At 43.8% G+C, this 6236-nt stretch overlaps 1 non-coding gene across 1 annotated transcript; it reads right to left on the bottom strand.

Moving 5' to 3' along the window:
- Window positions 1-5840: 5840 nt before the first annotated feature.
- Window positions 5841-5914, bottom strand: trnai-aau (transfer RNA isoleucine (anticodon AAU)). Its single transcript has one exon. It is a non-coding gene; the product is annotated as a tRNA-Ile (tRNA).
- Window positions 5915-6236: the final 322 nt, after the last annotated feature.

Here is a 6236-nt window from a genome sequence, read left to right as displayed (position 1 = left end):
TCTGCAAGTCTTTGGCTGTGCGAGGAAACCCACGCAGTCACAGGAAGAACTCAAACTGCGCACAGGTACTGAACACGGGTCGCTGGAGCTGTGAGGCTGCGGTGCGAAACACTGATCGCCCAAAATGACCGTGGCAGGATTTGAACCGACAATCTTCTGATAACCTCGTTAAATACACCGAAGTCAGACACCTTATTCATTCGGCCACACAGCCAGTAGCGATGTAGTGGAAAGGTGCTGAAGCTCTCAGTTTTAGGTCTACCCAAACCAAGTTCAAGACCTGAATCATGAACCGATTGCCTCATTAGTTCTGTGAATAATACAATGATTTAATAGACAAAGTTTTGAAACATTCCTGCCCATAAATCTTGATAACAGAGAGTGTGTGGATCTCCTGGCTCAGAATGTTTAATGGAAACAGTCCTCAGATCCGACAAGGAACCCCTGAACATCCACAGTAAAGACAGTGTGGATGATGAAATGGAAGAGCCGGGAGCTGAAACTCAGGGACGGCCGAGCTCTCCTGTCATTGAGCTTGTGTGTCTGCTCTGCTCGCCGCACTTCCGGCTCTACTTTGTTTCCAATGAAAAGATGAAAAGGGCCGTTCGGTTTTCCTCTCACTGACAGCGTGTTTCACTCGGGTTAATATAACCCGGGACTTTTGCTGCTGAAATGAATTCTGCAAGGTCCCAGCAAACACACCAGCTCCCTCCTTTCTCCCCTCTTTCTATTGGATTGTTTTACCAGGAGGGGCTCAATAATAACAAACCCCCTGCAGGGAATGACTGCAAATTGAGCATCTAAATGGGGCAAGTAGGCAGCTTTCTGGGTTCTAGGTTCCCCCTACCCCGCCCCTCCCTCCCTCCAGTCCAAGCCCCTCTTCACTTTCTTTGGGACTTTGATGAGGGTGAAATGGGGAAAGTTCCCATTGATGTTTGAATGCTGAATTGCTGCAATGATCTGCGCACGCGCGATGTAGCCCCGCCCCCAGTGGGACGTCACAATGAGGAGTGGAGCGCATGCGCATCCTTCCCCAACCCAGCCTGTGAGGCCATTCACTCAATCAGGGAAAGATGCTTTAAATCAGCTGCTAATGGAGACTTCCCGGGCCCGGGGGAAGGGAACAAACAGCATCTGCTTCCAGCAGCCACTGCTTTGGGAGCGTGTCCGCAGATGTGCTCAGAGATTAGCATTGAGTGGTGGGAAGTTGAGGGGGAGTCGGGGAGTGTTTGGAACAGACACTGTTGAGCAGGAGCTGCTCCCGGAACATGGAGTGAGCCGGGGACACGGGGAAGGGAGAGTTCATTCTCGGACAGTGTCTGTACAGGCTCAGGGAGACACAATGGGAAGAAATCACTATTGAGGGAATTTTCCTGCTTTAGTTCCAGTCTCTCACTGTTTGTTGGATCGTGAACAGTGGGGGGAAAAATAGCCGCAAAATAACGATGTGGACAGTTAGACAAAGAGCATTTATTGCAGACACCAGGTGAGAAGTGTGAAAGGCACATTTTAAATAGTGGCTGCTTGTTTTCCGTTGAAATAGAAATGTGACTGTGTAAAGGTCACTGCTCTATCGGACAGTCCCAGTCATTGAGCAGTGCAGGGCTTGTGTTGTTTCTGAATGTCACAAACTTGTTGTAAAACCACTGCAAACACCTGGTAAACAGAAGCTGAATGCTGCAGTACTGCAGTGGAGTCAGACACTGACACTGTTTGTGTTCCTGGTTTTCATTTTGTGATTGTTCATAATGATTATTATTGGGACGATTACATTGATCGCTTTTGTATCTTCTACCTCACCAGTTCTTTCATTCCTGCAGGAAAATACATGAAGGAACCTGACTGGATGTGGTGATTCTTGGACACAAGGAAAAGTGCAGCGTGCTCATTCCAACACACAGTCGGTACAGGATCACTCCCAAAGCACAGAGATACTGCCAGTTCATCAGTTCCACTGGAGCAAACAAAATAAGTAGTCAGACAGACACTGATCCCAAAGTCAAGAGTGACACATTTTCAATCCAACAGTCAAACAACAGCAGGAGAGACAGAAGTTGTTTCTATTTCACTCCAATTCAGTACAGCTGACAGGTTGATACATCAATCACAGTCCAAAAACAAACTCACTATCAGATCCAAATAAACTCTGTCACCATGGTGACATTTTAAATATAAAATCTGAAATAGAACAGACAAAATTTACCTGATTGAAAGGTACAGAATGAATGCAAGGAGGCTTCAAGGGGATTTGGACAGGTTAAATGAATGGGCAAGAACATGGCATATGGAATATAATGTGAATAAGTGTGAAGTTCTCCACTTTGGTAGAATAAACAGAAAGACAGAGTATTTCTTAAATGGTGAGAGGCTGGGAAGTGTCGATGTCCAAAGTCACCTGGGTGTCCTTGTTCATGAGACACTAAAAGCTCGTATGCAGGTGCAGCAAGCAATTAGGAAGGCAAATGTTGGCTTCATTGAAAGCGTATTTGAGTACATGAGTAAAGATGTATGAAGTCTAGATGAGACCGCACCTGGAGTATTCTGTACAATTTTGGTTTCCTTATCTAAGGAAGGATAGACTTGTCACAGAGGGAGTGCAACAGTGATTCACTGGTCTCATCCCCTCGGATGGTGGGATTGTCTTATGATGAGAGACTGCAGAAACTGGGCCTAAATTCTCTAGAGTATTGAAGAGTGAGAAGTGATCTCATTGAAACAGGCAAATTTCTTACAGGGTGTCACAGGGTAGATATGGATAGGATGTTTCCTCTGTCTAGTGAGTCCAGAACAAGGGGACACAGTCTCAGAATAAGGGCAGACTGAGATGAGCAGGAATTTCTTTACTCAGAGGGTGAGAAATCTGTGGAATTCTTTATCCCAGAGGGCTGTGGAAGATCAATCATTGAACATATTCAAGACATAAATCGATAGATTTCTAAATACTAACAAGATCAAGGGATATGGAGATGGCAGAGAAAAATGGCGTAGAGGTAGATGATCAGTCACGATCTGTTTGAATGTTGGAGCAGGCTAGATGGGCTGAATGGCCTAATGCCCCTATTTCCTATGATCCTATGAATCCCAATAATGTACATCAGAACGTTAGACCAAGTTATGCATTACATACCAGTTCAAAAATCCCACAGAGATTAAGACTGAAAGATGCAGTATCAAGCCATTACTACAAAATGAAGGACTTGGAGCTTGCAGACCAGCCCATGTATAAGATTGAAAGTTATATTTTCATTCACAAACGTTTTCACAGAGCTGAATATTGAATACCAATCCACAACTTGCACAGGATTACCAAATAAAACCTACAACTGTAAAATACAGTTAATCCATATTTTAAATTAAACACAAGGCAAACAAATGTTGATACATTAAGAGAGCGGGAAACAGTGAGAGCAGAGTAGAGCATAAAGAGCCCAGGAGAGAGAGGGAGCAAGAGTTCACTCGGAGAGCAGGGAACAGCGAGAGCAGGCGTCAAAAAAGGCAAAGGAATACACAATTAATGGGAGAACACTGAATGGTGCAGAGGAAGTGAGGGACGTTGGAGTGAATGTCCACAGATCCCTGAAGTAGCAGTACAGGTCAATAAGGTGGTTCAGCAGGTCCTTTCCTTTATTAACTGAGGTATGGAGTATAAGGGAGACCTGGGTGTCCATGTCAATAAGTCACTGACAGCTAACATGCAGGTGCAGCAAGCAATTAGGAAGGCTAATAGTATGTTGGCCTTTATCGCAAGAGGATTTGAGTACAGGAGTAGTGAATTCTTGCTTCAATTGTATGGAACCTTGGTTAGACTGCACTTGGAGTACTGTGTGCAGTTTTGGTCCCCTTGCCTTAGGAAGGATATTATTGCCATAGATAGACTGCAAAGAAGGTTCATCAGACTTGTTCCTGGGATGGTGGAACTGTCCGATGTGGAGAGATTGGGGAAACTGGGGCTCTATTGTGTAGAGTTTTGAAGAATGAGAGGTGATCTCATTGAAACCTACAAAATATTTAAAGGACAGTCAGGGTAGATGCAGCTAAGATGTTTCCCCTGGTTGGGGTGTCGAGAACCAGGGGACGCAATTTCAAAATAAGGGGCAAGCCACTTAGGACAGAGATGAGGAGAAATGTTGTTACTCAGAGGGTTGTGAATCTTTGGAATTCTGTACCCCAGAGGGCTGTGGAAGCTCAGTCATTGAGTATGTTTGAAGCAGAGATTGATAGATTTCTAGATACAAATGACATAAGGGAATATGAGGAAAGTGTGGGGAAAAGGGCATTGAAGTGGATGATCAGCCATGATCATATTGAATGGTGGGGCAGGCTCGATGGGCTGAATGGCCGACTCCTGCTCCGATGTTCCTATGTTCCGAACTCCACATTATCGATGAGACACAGCCTCAGGCAGACTTGTCGGGTGTTGCAAACAGATAACACTGCTTCTGATCTTCTCCAGAACAGAGAGTGAGATGTAAAATTGATCATCAAACAGACTGTGAGAGAATACAACAGAATAAAACACATGGAGAGACACTGTGGAATAACACATAGATTTGATTGGAATGTTGAATTATGATTGGAATGGATAAAACAGCAGATTAAATTGGGACAGAAAAGAGAAACTGATGGGAAGAAGGAAGAAAAGAAAGGATGGATCTGTTCACTTTTTTCAGTTTTTTCAGGGGTCCATCAAAGCTGGATTAAAAAAAGATGCAAAAAACAGACAGTATCACCAAAAAGGGAGATTAAATGCTGCCGAAACCTTGGATCGAAGGATGCCCCAACAGATCACCTGTTTAACTGTCTCCTCACTGGGGGATTTCAATCAATGAGCAATATTATTCTCTACTTTTCTTTTGTTAAATGAAACCACTACTGTCACTTGGAGTTAATATCCCTGTGTTCCAACTCCTGAAGAATAAAATTGTGAGTTTCGTGATATTTTCTGGACACATTTCCTGCTGAAAGAACTATGAACTCTTTTCTAATTTACACAATACTATATACACACTCATCAAGCCTCCGAAACTGGCATCCTTGGTGCTGCTCTCTCCTCCCAAACCTCATCTCATGTGACTGTTACATCATCACTCTGATTGTGGGAGGGGTTAATCCCACTGTCTTCAGCATTAACCCTTTACATCCTCATACTGCACTGTCTGTCCAAAACAATCGGTGGAGGGAACTTGAATTATCAAAACAGCAACAGCTGCCAGTTGAAAATCAACTCAACCCATCAGAGAGAGACTGTCAGAGAACTTCCTGCATCCAGTCCTGACCCCGTCACATTAAGCAGCTGCTCACCCAGACCACACTCTCATCAACACTGAACATTTTTACTGAGACCCTTCAAATACTGTTTATAAAAGGCCGCAAAGATCAAAGTTCACACAGTTGTATTAAATACAACAAAGTTTAATATCTTCTCACCGTTTCTCGGTAACCACATGAGACATAGGTTTTCTTATTTGGTTCCTTTGATTTTTCTTGTTCCTGACTGACAAATATTCCAAACCTCAGATAAACCCTCCCACTTGTGTCATGTCCCAGTCTCGGTTAAAAGCAACACATAATGACACAAACACTCTCCTTCAGTGAGATGAATATCAAGCTGTTTTCCAGGTTGAATGTTACTGTGAACAAATTTATGTCAAAGAAGTTACGTTTGATGGATCAGCACTGAAATTCTGTCGAAGGAGGAACAGCCATTCCAAACTCAAATCCTTCACAAAGGCTGTTTTTTTTGTGATTGAAATTCATCAAGTATTTTGAATTAAAGTTAACAAGACACAGATGTCAATATAGACAATTAAACTTTTCAAGCATGTTGCTACTGTGAAATGAGGCTCTGCTGGGAGTTGAATCCAGGATCTCCTGTTTATTAGGCAGGTGCTTTAACCAACTAAGCTACAGAGCCAGATCGCAAATACATGAGTAATTGAAATCAGAGGAAGGCCTTGTAGATAGTGGGCAGGCTTTGGCGAGTCAAGAGCTGAGTTCGTCACGGCAGTGTTCTCAGCCTCTGACTCGCTCTTGTAGTTGTAGCTGTAGTTGTAATTGTAATAGGCAACCGTCCGTCTCGGAAGACGATGGGCTACACCCGGGGTGTACGTCACCTCTGTATGAAACATCGTTTGTTGTGGCTGTCGAGGATGACTCGTGAGTGACAATCCCTTCCGCAGCTGGTACAGATGAATGTCATTGGCCCGAGGTCGACTGATAATTTTTCCTTCCTCTGA

Source organism: Heterodontus francisci, unplaced genomic scaffold (genome assembly GCF_036365525.1).
Source record: "Heterodontus francisci isolate sHetFra1 unplaced genomic scaffold, sHetFra1.hap1 HAP1_SCAFFOLD_43, whole genome shotgun sequence".
Lineage (NCBI taxonomy): Eukaryota > Metazoa > Chordata > Chondrichthyes > Heterodontiformes > Heterodontidae > Heterodontus > Heterodontus francisci.
This window is presented reverse-complemented; position numbering and strand designations above follow the sequence as displayed.